This window comes from Euleptes europaea, chromosome 3, assembly GCF_029931775.1.
Source record: "Euleptes europaea isolate rEulEur1 chromosome 3, rEulEur1.hap1, whole genome shotgun sequence".
Classification (NCBI taxonomy): Eukaryota; Metazoa; Chordata; class Lepidosauria; order Squamata; family Sphaerodactylidae; genus Euleptes; species Euleptes europaea.
The window spans coordinates 40,459,953-40,480,322 of NC_079314.1; the positions used below are offsets into that span (position 1 = coordinate 40,459,953).

Below are 20,370 nucleotides of genomic sequence, written 5' to 3' on the forward strand. Positions count from 1 at the left end.
GTTAGGGATGAATCCTCGATAGAAGTTTGCAAATCCCAGAAACTGCTGGACTTGCTTCCGGTTGGTGGGGGGAGTCCAATCGAGGACGGCTTGGACTTTGGCGGGGTCCATGCGAAGACCTTGGTGGGAGATGATGTATCCCAAAAACGTGAGTTTGCTTTGGTGAAATTCGCACTTAGCTAGTTTTGCGAAAAGTTGATGGTTACGCAGGCGTTGCAGAACTTCCCTGACCAGAGCCACATGCTCGTCCATAGTTTTCGAATAAATGAGAATATCATCTAAGTAGACCACCACCCCACGATATAGAAGGTCATGTAGGATTTCATTGATGAGTTGCATGAAGACCCCCGGAGCCCCTTTTAATCCGAACGGCATCACAAGGAATTCATACATTCCGAAACAGCTAGAGAAGGCAGTGAGGTGCTCATCCCCTTCGCGGATACGGACTCGGTAGTAAGCTTCCACCAAGTCTAATTTAGAGAACACACGGCCTTCCTGTAATTGTCCCAAAATATCGGATATTAATGGGATAGGATAGGCATTGGTCTGGGTAACCGCATTGAGCTTTCTGAAGTCAATGCACAGGCGAAGGTCGCCCTCTTTTTTCCGGACGAAAAACGCGGGGGCCGAGTTTGGGGCATTCGAAGGGCGAATGAACCCTCTGGCGAGGTTTTTGTCCAAAAAGTCCCGGAGGACAGTGCGCTCGGAAGCGCTCATAGGGTAAATCTTACTCTTGGTTAATGTGCAGTCCTTTACCACTTCAATCGCACAGTCTGAGGCCCGGTGGGGGGGTAAGGCATCACATTCCTTAAGGTCGAAGACATCTTCAAAGTCTCGGTATACAGCGGGTAGAGCCGGTGGTGCTGGGGCAGTAGAGGTTAATGCTGGAACGGGCGGATATGGCAGAGCAAAGTTTTGCCGATGCTGGTCGCAGGTGGGACTAGCGAAGGAGATAGTGTTTGTATCCCAATCAATACTGGGACTATGTCCTTTAATCCAGTTAATTCCCAAGACCACTTCAAATCGGATAGGGGCTATAGTGAAGTCTATTTGTTCCCAGTGGGAACCAATTCCCATTGCCACCCCTATGGTGCGGTGATCAACTGGACCCCCCTGGAAATGGCTTCCGTCCATTTGGGCAAATTGGACAGGGGCGGGTAAAGCCTCAGAGTCGGCTCTGAGTGCAGCAAAAGTGGTTTCGCTTATGAGAGTGCGACAGCAACCGGAGTCAATTAGTGCTTTGACGGGGATTTGTGGGCCACCGTTAAGTTGCTGTAAAACTGCATCCACGTAGACGGTGGAGTCCACGTCTTTAATTTTGGTAGGAGCATTCGGTTTGATAGGAAGATCCTGAGAGGTCTGTGGAGACGCTCCATTCACCACAGACCGGAGCCGTTTTTTGACAAGTCGAGGGGAGATTCCAGGTTTAAGGCTGGAGAAATCCAAGGATTTTCCTCATCCGAAGAGGGAAAATCGTCCCCCAATGGGGCACTTGTAATCCGAGACCCGGCGGGGTCGTTGGTAGTAGGCAGGGAGGCTGGGTCCCCGGCATGGAGTGCAGAGGGTGTGGGTCTTCCCGGAGCTGCGCTGCGGGTGGCCGCGGTGCCTCTGCGTGGTGGACGACCTCGGGCGCGGGTTGTTGTGCTGGGACGAAATATTTCCTGGCGGCGTGGGCAAACGGCTGCAAAGTGGCCCATTTCTCCGCAAGTAAGACAGGCACCCCTCTGAAATCGGGCTTCACGTTCCTGGGGCGGACGTGGGGGATTTCGTGGGACGAGCAGTGGTGCCTTGGGTTGAGGCTTTTGGGTGCCTTTTTCCTTGTGCTTTTGACGGACGAGAGAAATGAAGCGTCGGCGGCTTTCCACTTCCTCGGCTAATAGGATCCAGTCTTCGAGGGTATCGGGATCGCCTCGCATGTAAGACCAGTTCAAAATGTCAGGATGCAAGGCTTCCCTGAAATGATGGATCAGGGTGGTCTCGGGCCAACCTACAATTTTACTTGCCAGTCGTTGAAATTCATCGGCAAATTCTCGAACTGTAGCAGAGCCTTGTTTTAATTGTAAGAGTTCCGTTTTGGCTCTTTCCCCCAGGAAGGGGTCCTCAAACCTCCTTCTCAGGGCAGTCATGAAGTTGTTGAGGGAACGAATAGCACGAGAGCGGGTGTCAAACTGGAGGACCATCCAGTCAGCCGCTTTACCTGTCAGAAGGGAAGCTACGTAACGCACCCGGCTGTCTTCCGTGGGGAAAAGTTGTCCCTGTTCTCGCATATAACTGTCCACTTGATGCAAGAAACAAGGCAAAGTCTCGAGAGATCCGTCATACGTAGTCCTCAATTTGAGTTGCTTCCAAGGGCCGGGCGCAGGTTGACCCGGTTGCATGGGTGGTCCGGGCGGAGGGACAACAGGAGCTCCAGGAGGCAAGGGTGGAGCAGGCACATTAGCGGGTGGTTGCACGGGTGGTCCGGGCGGAGGAGCAACAGGAGCTCCAGGAGGCAAGGGTGGAGCAGGCACATTAGCGGGTGGCTGTACGGGTACCCCCTGACCCGGTATCGGAACGGGCTGTCTCAGAGCTATCAGGGTTTGTTGTAATTGCCTGTTCTCCTGAAGCATACGTTCCATTACTTCCTGGAGTTGATCAACACGGTCGGAGAGCTCCCGATTCTGGGCTCTTAAGAGATGAGCCTCCTCACTTGGGCCACCAGTAAGATGAGGCTTACTGGTCCGGAAGCTTGTGGCCCATTGAGAGCTATCCCCATATAAATCCTCGTCTTCAGACTCTTCTGAGTCTCGACGTCGGTCAGCCAAACGGCGTGCGCGTTGGGTCGCGCGCGACGGGACAAACGCCGGGGAAAAGGACAGACCTGATAGCCCTAGTACATTGCCTTTAGGGCGCGTGTCCACGTTCGCCTGATTCCTAATCCTTGCTGCCGCCGCCCTGGCTGCTTCCGCAGCCTCTCTCTCTCTTGCGACCTTAGCCGCTTCGGCGGCTTGCTGATCCGCAAGAACTTTGGCGTTCTCAAGTCTCAGGGCAGCCTCTGCCGTAATGCGCGGCAAAAGTTCTGTCTCCAGGAGTGAGAGTATGGGGTCGGGTTCCCCGCCCAGCAGAGGTTGTACTCGAACCGCCAGTGCGGGTGCCTCGGCTCCGAAGGTCGAGGTCAAAACTTGAGCCAAGGTGGCTACCGGGGTGTCCTTTGTACATTCCACAAGGAGAAGAGCGGTGCTAATAGCGACTCGTTTGGCCTCAGCCTGACAGCTGGCTGCATCCGGGATCAGGGAAAAACCCTCCGGTGGGGCTCCCGCCATGGTAGAAAGAGTTTCTCGAGAAATAAGATTATCCAAAAGTCCAGTTAATATTTGTAAATCCTCAGTCGCCAATCGGGCATCGTCCAGTAATTGATCCAAGTCCTGAAGATCTAGACGAGCATCAGTATCCTCCGACGTTAACATCCAGAGACGTCCTTTAAGAGATTGCCACTGTTCCTGTACCAGTCCCCTCAAGCGGCAAACCTCTCGGGTCGTCCGGAAAAGTTCAGCGATTAAGTCTTGTAACAGAGTAGGATCCTCAGAGAAGGGCTCCAGGGTGTAGATCACCTGGAGAGCTGCACAGCTCCCATCCAAATGGCAGGCGAACCCCCCTGGGCTCCAGCCTGGCTAGTAGAATGGTGAAGAGAAGGTGATAGCTGTCATAATGTCAGCCCTTGGCCCACAGAACCAGAAATCACCACAAAGTCATATAGAGTCCAAACAGATGGCTTTTACTGGTCAATTAGGCATACAGTGCAAACGAATAAAATGACAGCTATGAGAGGCTCACTAGCTGGGAGATATTATAAGGCAGGGAAGGCGGGAGATTACACGTACAGGCTGAATACAGTTTCTCAGGAGCTGGGTTCCCAGGCCTAGGTATGCGACCTTGGGGGGCAGACAATACAACGCAGAGACAGAGGCAATAACGAAACCGAGATAGCAGCCTGACACTGGCCCAGTGGCCGGCACCACACAACTGGGCCATAGTTTTCCTAGGTAGAGGCTGCTGGAGAGGAAATGAAACCTGAAGACAAAAGGGCAGATAAAGGTAGGTTGGCTGTTGGGTCGGAAGGGCAAAAGGAAACAGGAGAAGGGGAGAGGGTTATGGGGGCTTTCAGGAAAAGGAAAGAAGAAATAGTGCGGGAGGGGGAAATGAGATGCTTCCTGCAAGTCCTTGTGGGTTCCCATTTGTTCTTCCTACTTTCCAAGGAGCAGAATGACACTAACAAAGGGCTGTGAAGATGAAGAGTGAGTGACCCAGGAAGTGACTCCAGTCCTGCAATCATTTTCTCCCAGTTGCCTTTAAACAATTATTAATGTTCATCGTTTCAGACCATCTACCATAACTTTTCCAACTCTGTTCAGTGTCATCTCCCTATAAATTAGCTTCCTTTCACGAATTCCACCAATTTCTTTTTTTTTAAACTGGTGCTGGGATACAGTCATGCTGGTAGCTAACCCACGGAAACTTCACATCATCCAGTCAGCTGACCTATAGAACAACTGTGTGGCCCAGGCCAAGGAAGAGGTCTCTAAAGAGAGAGAATTCCTGTGTGAAAACTGTCTGGGGTCAGGTAGTGTTGGTTATGAGGCTTCGCCCAAACTAAGAGGAAGCTACCAGCGCCATGTCTAGATACCTGTTCCCGAAGACCCTACTTCATAGAGTTTGTTTCCACCTGGACTCTCTCAAGCCACAGTACTTCACAGTTAAAATAAGATACTTATCTGCCAACACAGCACGTGGGGGGGGACTATTCTGCTTTACTACATCTACACCTGCCCAAATAAATTACTCCAGAACGGTTTCAGATGGCAGGATCACAATGGATGTAAGCAAGGAGACGTCTGGGCCAACCGTCCCATCTCAAAATCTGAAAAAAAGAGCGAAGGACTAAAAGCAGTCCCTGAACCAAGACATTTGTTCTCTGTGTTTACAGTCCACTTCAGAGGAACAGAGAGCCAGAAATTGTTTTTTTTTTTTTTTAATTTACAGTTCTATGATCCTAATCTAAGGGAAAGGTTTAGAAACTCTCTTACGTGCACAACCAAGCTAGATTTGGGTGTAGATAAAAAGCTTGCCTGGTTCTCAGTACTTTAAATCACTTTCCATGTCTGTGTAAGATTTAAAACTCAGATCAGGGAGGTTCTTTTCCTAGTGTTGGAATAGAAAGGGAAAATGTGAAACAAGTCAACAACAACAACAGTAGTTTTCGTCAAAACTTCATATATTTAAAGCTTACAGCATTTCTGAGAGCACTGAAAAGTTACTAGATTTCCCACAGAGATCACACAGTATGCAGATCAAGGCCTAGGTGCATCAGGCTTGCTCTTCTATAAATGGCTGGTTTGGCCTCGGGCAGATCGCTGTGTCTCACCTTAGTCTAAAAGTCAGGGCTGTTGAGGAGCAGACACACTGGTGTAAGATTCTCAGAGAGACTCTCAAAGTTAAGATTCACCCATCTGTTGCATTTCTGTTTGTATGGCCAGACCCATGTAAAGCCAAGGCACAGACAGAGCATGTTAGTAACAACTACATCGCAACAGTGGAATTAATATTGGTTGCTTAACAAAGAAGGAAAATGGACCTTGTTGTTTATGAGACCCAAGACCAGAAAAGCACACTAAAAGACAGCTCATCATCATGTGGAAAGCCTATTTAGAGAGCACAATAATGTAATCACCTTCTTTGGAAACAAGAGCTGTTTTTATAGAGCCACTTCTTTAAAAGCTACTGTGGATCTCTGCAGAAAAAACACAGGGAAAAACTCCTACTTGCTGTTTAATAGTTAATTATGTAAATAGTTTGTGTGTGCCATGAAGACTAGTTTACCAGTAAACATAATTTTACTAAAGATTACATTTTATGGTGACATGTACCATGAACCATCACCAACAGCACCACTCCACTCTCCTTGACTGTGAGTACCCAAGAGGCTGTGGGAATCAGCCAGGGAGAGGGCTTGAACCCACTACCCCCCCTCCTCCTATCATACAGGTCTGTATCTGCCCCTCCCCTTCTTGTCAGGGGTTTGAGTCACGGCCAGGGACAGCCTATGTGGGCACACATGAGTCTACACATTCCCGCTTCCCTTACCTGCTACCTTTCTAGACCAGTCAGATGCTTCGGTCCACACATGGATAAATGGCCAGGCACTTGGGTAAGAGCTTTTGGGCACAATCTGAGATTTGTTTAAAGGATCTTTATTCACTAGAATGCATCTGTAATTACTAGAAGCACAGATGCACAGGAAAATGATATCAGAACAACAGCACAAGTGTTTTAAAAAAAGGTAAAGGTCCCCTGTGCAAGCACCATTCTTGACCCATGGGGGTGACGTCACATCCCGACGTTTCCAAGGCAGACTTTTGTTTGCGGGGTGGTTTGCCAGTGCCTTCCCCAGTCATCTTCCCTTTACCCCCAGCAAGCTGGGTACTCATTTCACCGATCTTGGAAGGATGGAAGGCTGAGTCAACCTTGAGCCGGCTACCTGAAACCAACTTCTGTTGGGATTGAACTCAGGTCATGAGCAGAGCTTTTGACTGCAGTACTGCAGCTTAACACTCTGCGCCACAGGGCTCCTTGCACAAGTGTTACAACTAAGAAAAGAATGCAAAACATAAGGCTAGCTAAGTTCTGCAAATCACTGGTTTTACCATGACATTTCTTTCACAGGAGCGGGCATAAGAAAAACTGGAACTTTGAAACAGGGGCTGACTTATGCAGACTTCACTTAGTTTATCTCCATTCCCAGTTCTTGGTTTGTGTACCTCTCCCAGAGCAGGCTAAACCAAGGGTGTCAAACATAAGGCCCGTGGGCCAAATCTGGCCCCTTGAGAGCTTTTATCTGGCCCGTGAGCCAGGCAAGGCAGCCGCCACCCCCCACTCTCAATATGGGCTGGAGAGGCATGGCCTGGCCCAATCGAGTGACATTTATGTCATATCCGGCCCTCGTAACTATTGAGTTTGACACTCTTGGCTAAACCTTTCTGCTGAATCCTAAAGTGAAGTGCTGCCACTTCTGGGTTCACCCCGGAAATGACGTCATGCCATCAACACGATGGTGCCCCGTGCTCATGTCCTCCAGTCTCCCACCAGCTGGCTGGCAACCCTAGGTGAAACTCATGTGCTTCCCAGGGAAATATATGGGCCAAAAAGCATCCCTACAGATAGATTCTGGTCACGGAACTTGGATGGAGGACTAAAGACTCTTCTTCCCACATGCTGAGGTCCCAGTCCGAATCAAACAGCACACACAAGGGAATTCAGGAGAACCTGCAACTGACATCCTATTGGAATTATACAAGCGGTAAAACGGAATTAGTCTTCTGGTGTTACCCTATCAAAAATTGTTTTCTTCTTCACTTGAATGTTTTGTATATGTGAATATGCATTTTACTGGTCAAAGACCATAACAATAATAAAAGCAAAGACATCCTACTGTTACACACAGTGGGGTCCCCAGACACCTGCATACCTTTAATGTGCAAATCAGCCCTCTAAAGAATAGGAACCACCATTACCTATATGATTACATTTTCAACATTCTGTCAGACTAGAATGCATTAGGGCCACAATTAAGAGACAGTTAAGCCTGCCTATCATGCACACAACATCACCATGACAGAAAGCAGTTTTAGCGCCACCTCCAACGATGTCCCTTTCAAGTACATCCTTTCATTTTCGGCCACAAGAGTGTGACTGGAATTCATTCCTATTGCTCAAAGTAGACCACTGCACTTGGGGACACTGTGGCAGGGATGGGAAATTCTGTCATCTCTCCCAACCGGGCTACTCCAATGGGTGGCTGGCCAACTCCCCACCCCAGGCTCCTTGAAATATATCAGCCCACACCCATTGGCCATCACCATTATGACAGGAAATAATAATTTATCATATGGTTCCCCTCTTTTTTTTTTCTTTTTTTTTTTTACAGAAAACCAATTATGGCACAGATAATTAAACGAGAAGGCATTTATTATTTGCTCATAAAAAAAGATGGGCTCAAAATGCCAACCATTTGATTCCTTGAAAGTGATTCTTGCTTTCCCACCAAGAAATGATCACATTCCCATTTCATAAAACTGTAGGACAGAACTGGGTCACAGAGTAATTGTGTAGTCTTAAAGGAGTCGCAGAGTTGGAATTTCACTTTGAAGTCAGAAAAGGAGGTCAACAACACAGGAGGGGAAAATCAAAAAGCCATCTTAAGGGTATTTCTCTTCTTTTGACATGCACATCATCCCCCCCCTTTATGAGAAGTGTATGCTGTGGCCCCAGACCTTGGAGACTTTACAAATCAAAGCAGAGTCTGCACTAACTCACACACCTGGGAGCTTCAGTCATCATGCCCGAAGAGCATGCGAATTTCACACACAGCTCGCACTTTAATTATTCCAAGGTACTGCCCTAACATGTACAAGGCTATTTTCATTATCCTCTCTTTCCTCAGGCACATTCTGTAAGAACGGGGAGGGGGTGTCTTAAGATGAAGAAGATGCATTTGAAGAAGACACACAGCGCTGGCCAGAAACACACAGAACACAAATACTGTTAACACTTCGCAGGGGGGAAAAAGGTACTTAAACTGAGGTTCGGCAAAAGCTCTGTAGGACAAGAATCACAGTCCTCGCAGGGGGGAAAAAAGGTATTTAAACTGAGGTTCGGCAAAAGCTCTGTAGGACAAGAATCACAGTCCCCTGCAGTGGGCAACCAGAGCAGTGTGCTCTATTTGTGTGGGGCAACAGTAAAGCTCAGTTAGTCTGTGAACAGTATTCTGCATGACATAACTGTCTGGCCTACAGCAAGCATGCCCCAGAATCTTTTGCAACATGCAAGGGTTCCCTTGGTAGATGAGTCAACATGGAAAGAGTTCTTTGAGGAGGTTAGGAATTACTGCTCTAAAAGAACAACAGGAAGCCTCGCCTGTATCTTCTCAAACCTGCAAATACTCTCAGAGCCTGACTTGGGAATATAGAAAGAACTCTGCAAGCCGACCTTGGGATAAAACTGCCTTCATATTTTGCCTCAAATGAAATGCTAGAGGGTTTGGGTTCCTGCTCAGGTGAAACATACCAGATGAATAAGACTGCCAGCTCCAGGTTGGGAAATACCTGGAGATTTTGGGGGCAGAGCCTGAGGAGGGTGGGGTTTGGAGAGGGGAGGGCCTTCAATGCCATGGACTCCAATTGCCAAAGAGGCCATTTTCTCCAGGTGAACTGATCTCTATCAGCTGGAGTTCAGTTGTAATAGCAGGAGATCTCCAGCCACCAACTGGAGATTCGCAGCCTTACAGATGAAATGGTTGTGAGCAAAGAGAGTGGCACACATCTCCAAATGCTTGTCTAATCAAAGAAATGGATTTTACTCTGTCCAGTAAGGAAATGAATCCCAAGGCGTTTAGGATCTTCACAGGGAGACCTCTCTATGCACAGCTAGCAGTTCCCAAATCTTGTGAATACGAACAACACAAGCAAAGTTTATGGAGCACTATGGGTAGTACAATCTCAAACAGAAAGCAGTTGTTCAATGAATCCTCAATTCTGCCAGCAGATCAGTGTCAACGATTATGTTAACTCTGAGCCAGTAGATTTGCCGTTCTGTGGTGGATGCAAACCTTTGTACCCAACATTATACAGAACCTCCTACAGTTCTTGCTTCAAAGACCTCTGGAATGGAAAGCTACAGAACCAGAGTAACAGCTCTACGTTTTAGTGCAGCGTTTCCCAAACTGTGCTCCACGGAGCACTTGGTGCTTCACGAAACATCTCCTAGTGCTCTGTGAAGAGATTGGAAAGAAAAATACTACTGTCATTTGGTTTAGAAAATAGATGCTAGGTGAAAATTAGTGCTCCGTGATGAATTTCTCTCTTGAAAAGTGTTCCATGACTCAAAAGGTTTGGGAACCGCTGTTTTAGTGCATCATTAATAACTGCAGGCACCATCAGAAATGGGAATATAATTAGTTTTCCAACCCCAATATATAACAGCACATCAGTTCAGCAAACCCAAAACGTTTGAAAGATAGCATTCCTAGGAAATGCGATCAAACTAAGTCACTGATATCTAGATTAGATGCAAAGACATGCCCCAGCTCACCCACCTAGCTTCAGCATTTATAGGTATCAAGTACAAAATAGGGTATGTTATCGGATGAACTCCCTGAAAACGGACAGCAGCATTTGCGATGATGACATTAAAATCTCTCTCCACTGCAGCCTTCATAAGATAAGGGCTGGAAAACAAGGATATGTAGCTTTCACCAACCTGAAGGGAAGAGTGGCATTTTAAAAAGAAGGATAAGTACTCACCACTGGGACCAGTACATTAGTTAAGTACATAGTCAGGGAAACCCAAGATTCGATCCTCAGGACAGACAGGACCAAACTCTTGGACCGTCAGCAAACAACCCCCCGTACAGATGGGCCAGCACCTCACACCAACTGACAGCATGACATATGCCAGTTATTTGTTGAAGGGGGCCAAGAGAAAGCCCCAGTTACCCCGGTTTTATTTTACTTCCTAAATTAAGGCCTCTGTGTAATAGGAAGCCAGGATAAACCAGCTCTTTTCACGACACTCCACAGCTAGCATACCTCAGCTAAGAAAGCTGTATATTTCCTCCTCATCTAAAAGCAAGGTTTTTCCCCCCAAAGGAGAAGAGTTTCTAGTTTCCAGTGATGTAAACTCATTAATTTTTCAGAATCTCAAAATTTAATATACACCAGCAAAATCACCAGATCCAGTTGCAATGCATGGAATATTCCAATGTTGTACCAGTCAACTGAACTTACGCTGAGATAATTACACCCAAGTCTGGACTTTCTCACACCAGATTACAGGCAGGGGCTCACACGCAAGGGAATGCTCCTTGATGCAAAAACACTTCCTCCACAGTGAAGCTTCACACGTAAAACTAGAGTCCATCTCCCTGAAATATCCGTTTTCGATGTGCAGGCATTCCTACAGCAGTAAAAACTGGGCCTTGGACATGAGCCGGTATTAGGCTGAAATTCAGTACACACAAGAGCTTGCCACAGTTAAAAAAACCAACCAACCGCACACTGAAGGGCATCACAGTACGTCTCCATGTTCCAAATAAAACAATCCCCACCCAATGCTGTGGCAGCCACTTGTTGCTGTTACAAAGGCCTCTTCCCTTCCAGTAGGAGAGAGAAAGCAATGGCTTTGGGATGACTCTTGTTCCCCTGAGAAACTAACCAATCCTTCTTTCCACACAGGACAAGGGGAAACACTATCTGGGGCCCAACCATTACCCCAGGCTCTATCCGCACAATTGATGGTTTCATTAAAAATAAAGTCATTCTGTAACTCTAATTTACAGAGATGCAATGAAAAACAGGCAGGCAGTATTCAATCCCAATACAATTTAGGAAGCAAACCCACTTTGGACACACTTCACCCACCTTACATGCATCTCTGGCTACTGGGCTACTTGAGACACCTTGCAGCCCCTGATAGAACATGACATCTAAGAGGGCAGGCATGGTATAGTGGTTAGAACATCAGATGAGCACCCAGGATGACCGAGTTTGAATCTTCTCTCTGCCATAGAAGCTCACTGGATGGCCTAAGAATCTTCAGCCTAACCTACCTCATAAGGTTGTTGTTGAGAGGACAGAGTGAAGGAAGGAAAGGTGATACGAAAAGCTGCTTTGGGTCCTGATTAGGGAGAAAAGCAGTATATAAATAAAATAGTAAGATGAAGGATGCAGGACCGAAAAGACTTTGCACTCTTCATAATCATTGTCATCATCATCTATATACTAATAGCCAAGTCAGCCAAATCTGAGGATACTTAAATCCGGTGATTATAAATGGGTAAGACAGATCTTTCTAGAAACCTGAAAAACTCCCCAGCTTTGTAGAAAAATCTGAAATTTAAAAAAAAATACATTGAAGGGTTTAAAAAAACCCAAAACAATAAAAGAATAACCTGTAGCTTTTACAAACGAATTCCCTCAGGGGCTGTCGCTAGGCAATCACAGTATTCCAAGGCTTGGTTTCTGTATGTAAAAGGCAGGGGGAGGGGGCAGGGTCCTTCAAGGGCTGTTTTGGCCTTTGAGGGAGGACTCGTTGTGATCAGTCCTGACTCCTAGGATTGCCAGCTCCAGATTGGGAAATTCTTGGAAATTTTGGGGTGGAGCCTGAGGAAGGCAGGGTTTGGGGAGGAGCCTCAGCCAAATATAATGCCTTAGAACCCACCCTCCAAAAACAGTCATTTTCTCCAGGGGGGACAGATCTCTGTTGTCTGGCGTTCAGTTGTAATTCCGGGAGATCTCCAGGTCCCACCTGGAAGTTGGCAAACCTAGGCCTGGAAGCAACCTCTGAGTGTCTTCATACCACCTGACTTACATGATTCAACTAGGCCTGGCTGATTTCTACTGTTCAGCAGCACTGCCCTATAAAGGCCAGTATGATGCAGCTAGGTCTGGGACACCCAGATTCAGAACTCCATATTGCTGTGGAAGCTCAATGACTGGTGTTGGGCTAGTCACATACGTTCGGCCTAACCAACCTCACAAGGTTGTTGTGAGGATTAAAAGGAGGAGAGGAGAATAATGTAAGCTGCTTCGGTCCCCGCTGTGGAGAAAGGTGGGGTATCAATGACGAAAACAAATGAATATAGCTGAAGATGGAAGGCAGATAAAAGGTAGGTTGGTGAATGGCTGAGAAGGATCGAATGAGGCAGGGAAAGGGGAGAGGATATGGGAATTGACAGGAGGAGGGAAAGAGGAAATAATGTGGTGAGGGGGATAGAGGGGAAGGTTAGGTGCCACTCCACAAGTCCTTGAGGGTTCCCTACCATGCAAGTGGGCATGGCCCAGTGGCTGACACCACGCAACTAGGCCACAGTTTTCCTAGGTAGAGGCTGCCAGGGAGGGGAGAGGGAAAGCTTACGACAAAGGGGCAGATAATGGTAAGTTGGCTGTTGGGTGGGAAGGAGAAAAGGAAGCAGGAAAAGAGGAGAGGCTAAGGGGTCTTTCCAGAAAGGGAAAGAGGAAATAGTGGGGGAGGAGGAAATAAGATGCCTCCCACAAGTCCTTGCATGTTCCCACTTGCCTTTATATCTGTTTTTCAAGTGTGGGCAGATCTGACAGAAAGAGGATTTTTTTCCCCAAGCTTGGGGGACCCCCTGAGGTTTGCAGAAAAATCTTAAAATTTTTGGGGGGAAACCACTGGGGGTTTAAATCCCCCCAAAACAAAAAAGTTATCTGACCACAAGCAGTGGTCTCCAGGGTCCTTCAGCTGATGCAGCCATGGTGGCTCCCAGGGCCCCCACGATCAGCACGGTGTCTCCTGCTGCAGCCGTGGCAGCTTGTTGGGGTCTTGCGCTCGGTGTGGCGTCTCCCGCTGCAGCCACTGCGACTCCTGACAAGCAGGCTACAGCAGCAGAAGCAGCTCCCAGGGAGCCCTGCCACCACCGCAGCTCCCTGGGGGCCCTGCCGCAGCCACCACAGCTCCCCAGGTAGGGAAAAAGAAGGGGGTGGAGACTTTCTGGGGAGGGGGAAGAGAAAGAAGGGGGATTGTCGGGGGGGGGGGGAAGAGAAAGAAGGTGGATTGTCTGAGGGATGGGGGAGAGAAAAAAGAAGGAACAGACAGTCTATGGGAAAGAAATAGATAAGATGAAGGGAAAGAGAGAGGGAACATTGTCTGAGAAGTGCTAGGAGGTAAGAGGGGTAGATTGGCAGACGAGGGGTGGGGGAGAAGAGGGTAAGAGAGGATTGCTAGAGAAGTCGGTGGGGAAGAAGGTAGGGAAAGACTGACATAGAAGGGGTGGGAGAAGGGAGTGAGGGGAGATTGATAGATAAGGGGTGGGGACAGAAAGAGAGAGGGTGCAACTTTGACAGTTAAGGGGGAAGAGGGAAGGAAGCAAAGGTGAGGAGATGCCCCATCCCCGCAAGTTTCTCGTGGGTCCCCACTTGTAACTTTCCTATTATCTATTCTTAAAAACCTCAGCCACCCACCTGAAGAACCTAGCTATCCTTTTCCTGACTTGCCACGTTCTGGTATCCTCCCTGAAGCTGAACATCTCCACATGGGAACTGCCACTCCTGCCTTCACCTTTTGTGCCCACTATCTCCTGCCACCCTCTACAAGCTTGAGACTAACAGAGCAGATGACCACTCCCTATACATTTACAGGGAGCAAGAAAAGGCACTGGGGCTGTAAGCAGCCACTGCATTCATTCTGAAGAAGAGTCACTATTTCCTGAACTTGCTGTCGAATTCACCAGCACTACCCTCGTCCTTCCAAAATATCCACATCACAAGTATCATAGATCATATGCCAGTTGTTTATTATAGCCACTATAAAACTAGTAGCAAATGTCCAGCATTATGATATATGAAGCCCTGACCTGGATAGCCCAGGCTAACCCAATCTCAGAAGCTAAGTAGGGTTGGCCCTGGTTAGTATTTAGATAGGAAACCAAAACGCCCAGGGTCACGACACAGAGGCAGGCAATGGCAAACCCCCTCTGAATGTCTCTTGCCTTGAAAACCCTGTGGGGTCATCATAAGTTGGCTGCTTGACAGCACTTTTCTCCTCCACCAAGGATGCTGGGAAGTATGTGCACCAAAACCTAGTGGAAAGGGCTTGGGTCACCCCAGGCTTCTTCTGAGTAAGTAATTACCTATTATTTATAACATTTATATTTAATCTTTCTGTCCAAGCAGGGCTGCCAAGGGGACTAACAACAAAAACAACATAATGAAATACATCATAAAACCAATTAAAACAGAGTTAAAATACATATTGGGGAAGGCACTGGCAAACCACCCCGTAAACAAAGTCTGCCTAGAAAATGTCGGGATGTGACATCACCCCATGGGTCAGTAATGACGTGGTGCTTGCACAGGGGACTTTTACCTTTACCTAAAATACATATATAAAACAGAGGGCTGCAAATTAAAATGCAAGGCAGGAAGGGGGAAGTCTTTGAAGACAGTGATAGAAGTGGACAAACGAATATCTCTAGGCAGCCATCATTTTGGCACCACAGCTGAGAAGGCCCTCTCTCAAGCTGCCACCCCCACCCCGTGTCTTCTGTTCATATTCACAATCTTCCCTTCCTGTTTGTGTGTGGACGCCTGGCTCCACTGTGCCAACGATTTTGTACCCGTTTCCACAGCCATGGTTCCACCTCCGGCAGCAGCCATTTTGGGGTGGCACTCTCCACCCTCTCTCAAAATTCCAAAGGTGCCCGTATGCTCAAAAGTTTTGGCACTCGCTGCTCTGGGACTTCTAGTTCTCCTGTGGTGGGATCACAGGGACTAGAAGCTGAATAACTATCACCTGGGGAGACACTGAAGTCCAGGGGCCAGTTGGCCATTGGAAGAGGGATGGCACTGAGATTGGCTGGCATCCTCCTAGAGACCTTCAGAGTGGATTGTTATTTGAAATATGTTATTGTTATTTAAAATATGTATATACCAGCCTTTCTCCAAGTATCCCAGGACTCACAGCAGGAAACAGCAATATAAAAATAATATAAAACAATTTGATAAAAACACAAACAATAAGCCACGTACTAAAACTAAGTTATGTTCAACCGCCAGCAGGTATTTTGCCTCAGCACAGACTGCCCCTAGACCTTTCCTTGAGACAGAAAAAAGACTGACAGGCCTGGTCAATGGATTGTTAGGGGCCTCAGGTAGCTCCCCGGACAATCAACTCCTGTACTGGTGTGGATGGGCCTGGTTTAAAGGGAGGTGGGAAACCCCTCTGCCTCTGTTGAGAGGGTCTTATTTGCCTGCAGTGGTGAGTTAAACAAGACAAGGCAGACGGACTCAAGACTGCAATATGGGCATATGCCCTAGAACAGGGGTGGGGAACATCAGGCCCGGGGGCCGTATAAGACCGGCGAAATCATTTGGTCTTGCCCTTTGTGGGTCCTGGCAGATCTCTAGCTCAGAAGGATAAGACTGGCAATCTGCCCGCTCCCGCGGACAAGAATAGCCTCTATTCAAGGCGGATTCGAGTTTGTTTTGCCGAGAAAAGGGATCTTCTTTCCCCCTTGCAGAAGAGTCGTTAGCTATGGAGCTGCTAGGACCGCCCAAGAAACTGTGTTAACCCTTTCCCACCCGGGCCATGAAGAAACGTATTCCCTCTGTACTACAAGAGGGCTGGGGGCGGAAGTGGCAACAATGGAGGGGTTAAAGAAGGCAGGGCCAGAATGTGTGGGGGCGAGTTCTGAGTTGATAATTTTGTATGGCCCGCAAATGATGTTATAAATATCCAAATGTCCCTTGGCAGAAAAAAGGTTCCCCACCCCTGCCCTAGAAGCAGGCAATGCCAAAAGCACAGTTCTAAGAGATTCCCTGGCTACCACTCCCTATGTTCCACAACCAATGGTTCGTAGTGCATATTTTACTGTCAAAACCTTAAGCCAACCAAAAACAAAAAGAACTACCAATGCTGACTACCTCACAAGAATTTGTCCAGGGATTAAAAACACGATGCAAATTTGAATCAGTCACTCCTTATAAATATGTTTTAGAAATTCCTCCAGGCTATCCTTTACGATATGAAAATATATATATAAAAAACATATGAAGAGTGTTGCAAGCTATACAGCCATGCTGGGGCTTACTCAGCTCCTGAAAAAAATCAGCTTTGGATTTCAAGCACAAGTAAGAACACATCTAAAGCATTATTTATTATCATAAATTTCTTGAGCACACACTACCAAAAATAAAATCTTATGGCACCTTAAAGACTAATGCATTGTGTCAGAAGGCTTTTGTGAGCTACAGCCCACTTCATCAGAGGTATAAAGCACCACACTATGTTATCAGAGAGAGAGATTCACCCAATGCTACAAACAATTGGGAAAAGGGAGGGTAGTTATTGCACAGAGAGGCCAGAGGGCCACATTTCCCAGATACAGATGTTTCATTGGATTGCAAGCAAGATCCACTCTAAAGAGTTAACAATTTAGAGTGGGTGTGGGCCAGTCCCAACAGAAGCAGAATGAATCTAAATTGTGTACATAATCTTGTAATGAGGAACAATTACTTCTATAGAGAGCAAATCATCTCCATTCTTCAGTGAGTGCACACCTGAGAGTACCAAGAATTTTCAGCTCAGCAGTTTCTAGCCACAGTATCCTTCTAAAACTCTTCTTCCCAAGTAATGTTAATGTTGCCTTTAAGTTTTTTATTTAGTGTCCAGGGAGGAAAAAAGTGCTCCCCCACTCAACAAATGTTTTGCTATCAAACTGTTAAAGGGGACAGGAGCAAAGCATTGCTTAAGTAACCCTACCATGCCATCAGCAGGCATGAAACCATTATAGGCCACCAAAGTGACCTGCAGGATGGGGGAATAAGTGATGAACACACATGAAGCTGCCTTTATACTGAATCAGGCCATCAGGCCATCAAGGTCAGTACTGACTACTCAGACTGGCAGCAGCTCTCCAGGGTCTCAGGCAGAGGTCTTTCACATCACCTTCATAACGGATGAACATGATAAAACTCATTTTTACAAAAGCCACCTCTTTGCCTGCAATCCTGGTCTATATCATTAAACAGGATGCAATAGCAGGCTGCACCTTCCTGAACATTACTGCACGTTTCATTGCACACACACTCCCCCGTGACTCCCTCAATGGTACATATCTGTACAGCAGACTTGCAAATACAAGAAACCTATGATGAGAAAGGGTTGCCTGAAACAGTCCAATCCTAGAGTTATACTCTTCTTAGTTCACTGAAGTCAATGGATTAGACAGGACACAACTCTGTTCAGGATTTTCACTGTACACTACCAAGGCTTTACACAGATAAGGTTTTTTTTGGGGGGGGGGAGTGTCTTTTTTGGAATCTATATTCTCAGACTGTGGGGCACAGCAGCAACTAGACATCCTCCCTCTCCCCAGATCCTGGACAGGAACTTGACCATCAAAAGGTGAAGAAAGGTGTCCTTTGGGGCTATGTCTGGAGTAACCAGGCAGGCCTGCTGGCAAGAGAGGGGACCAAAAGTGGAGGACCCCTGAAGATATCTTTAATAGCTACTCTCTAATCTCACATGCAGCAGTCTATGAGCATTCTTCCACCGGAAAAGTCAACATGGGACTTTCTGAAGGTAAAGCACAAATGCTGTTTCAAACGACAAGTGTGTGTGTAAAGTGCCATCAAGTAACAGCTAGCTTATGGCAACCCAATAGGGTTTTCAAGGCAAGAGACGAACAGAGGTGGTTTGCCATCTCCTGCCTCTGCACAGCAACCCTGGTATTCCTTGGTTTCTCCCATGTTAGCCAGGACTGACCCTGCTTAACTTCTGAGATCTGACAAGATTAGGCTATCCTGGGTATCTTTGGGCTAACAAAAATGTATTGATTTTTAGCATTCATTTACTTTTTTTGCAAGGGTTGTTTGGATGCCAGGAAAGAGAAGTCTACCTTAAACACCAGAGATGGTCAAAATTAAATTTAGAAGGAAAGTCTTTTTCTGCTACTTTCTCCAAACACAGGTTTTCAGAGAGATCCTGGGACTGACTGTAAATGGCTCCAGCAAATGTTAATGGGTATACATGAGTAATAACTGTTCACCACAGCTGTGGGGGTTAGAGACAACCGTCTGAATTGACCCACCAGCAAACATGAGCTTCAAAGAGCCCCTTCAATCACTCCTCCCTTTATTCCGACTATTCTCCACTCGTCAAAAGAAGGTGGGCTTGTTTTGCTCCCGTGAATAAGTACCCGCCAGATGTCTCCCGGAAATCTATCGCTGCTTCCAGCTTCAGGAAAAGAAATAAAGAACTCTGTGTTCACAGGAACCCTTTCCACATGCAGCGAGCAGAGGCAGCAATGGTTTGGCAGGCGTAGAAAGCAGCAGAAAATATAAGCATGCTAAAAAAAGAAAGAAAGAAACAGCCAGGGACTGCCAGAGATGAGAAATCCTGATTTGAAACATAGGCACTAAACCCATTGGTGTTTTCTCAGAAGTCAGTCTCACTGTTCATAAAGCTAACTCCCCCTTGAGCTTACAAAGGCAGTTTCAGAGTCAGTTTACAAAGATTATGCCGGAAATACTTTATTATTATTAAAGATAGCCTTGTGAGGTTTCGCTGTGTATTGGAATCAGTAGTGTGCACTCAATAACTTTTCCTTTTTTTTTTCTTTTTTTTTTGCATCCAGCGATTGGTGGAGCTGTAGACTGGGAAGCATTAGAACTTGCAGCCCAAACTCCTTCTCGCTAGCATGACCACATTGTCACCATCCCCTGCCGTAGCTACGAAATCCATTTTCTCTTTGAGCATGAAACCATCGCTTCCAAAAAAAAAAAAAAATCTGCTCTCTCTTTCTCTCGCGTATTCCTTCCTTCCTCAAGCCCTCTCTACAAGAAACGTCCCCCGCAATCTTCCCCCTCCTGCCATTTCTTACCCTCTCCGCATTTCCCCGTGCTTTAACACCGAGGGCGAAAACGCCCGGGAGGTTTCGCCTTGGGTTTGCCGCTCTCTAGGTGCATATTCCCCCCCAGCCCCATTCTCAAAACTCAACCATCAGCCCCCAGGCAGAGTTTTCAGCATTCGGATGGGGGAAAGGTGCGTCCAGAGAGCGGCAAACCCAAGGCGAAGCCTCCCGGGCGTTTTTGCCCCGATACTTTTCCAGAAGGAAGTGGAGGCGGGGTGGGGGGAGAGAGAGAGAGAGAGAGAAGAATCTTTTCACTGTTCCTTTTTTTGCATCCAGCGACTGGTGGAGCTGCAGGCTGGGAAGCATTAGAACTTGCAGCCCAAACTCCTTGCCGCCAGCACGACCCCATTGTCCCCATCCCCTGCTGCAGCTACGAAATCCAGCTCCTCCGCACCCGCTGAATCGCATTTCCACCCCAACGCTGCCCTCTTCCCCCTGCCGGAGTGCCAGTTCCCCGACCCTTCCCTGGAGCTGCCTCCGCACTCCCCGGCCGCGGAGCAGCCTCTTTGCAACTTCCCAGGAGCCCGTCTGGGCAGCCGGCGAGAGGCGCCGCGGCGCTGCCCAAGCGCCTGGCCGGCGTCCGGCTCCGCGAGGGCGAGAGGCCCCTTACCCAAGTCCAAAGCAGCCCAGGCTCCCCGCACGGGTCCGGCCCGCCTTGCCCGAACCGCAGGGCTCGCTGGCGCTCAGCTCTCCAACGCCATCCCTCTCTCCCTCCCAGGCTCGCCCTTCCCTTCTCCCCCCCCCGCCCAGCTCGCGTCACTCCCGGGTTCCTCCCAACCGCAGGGACTGGAGGAGCGCGCGCAACGCCAGCCCACTGGCCACCTGCGATTGGCGCCGCCCGCAGTCGCTCCGGCCTTGGTTTTTGCGCGTGTGTGTTTTTGCAAGGCAACGGGGAGAAGCGGCGCTTT

At 47.8% G+C, this 20,370-nt stretch overlaps 1 protein-coding gene across 1 annotated transcript in view; it reads right to left on the reverse strand.

The window, feature by feature from the left end:
• Window positions 1–20,097, reverse strand: part of PPFIBP1 (PPFIA binding protein 1) — a 138,541-nt gene extending 118,444 nt beyond the window's left edge. Inside the window, exon 1 of the mRNA XM_056847629.1 lies at window positions 20,073–20,097. The gene's annotated coding sequence lies outside the window, so the exon portion shown is untranslated. The remainder of the gene's footprint in view (window positions 1–20,072) is intronic.
• Between the last annotated feature and the right edge of the window lie 273 nt (window positions 20,098–20,370).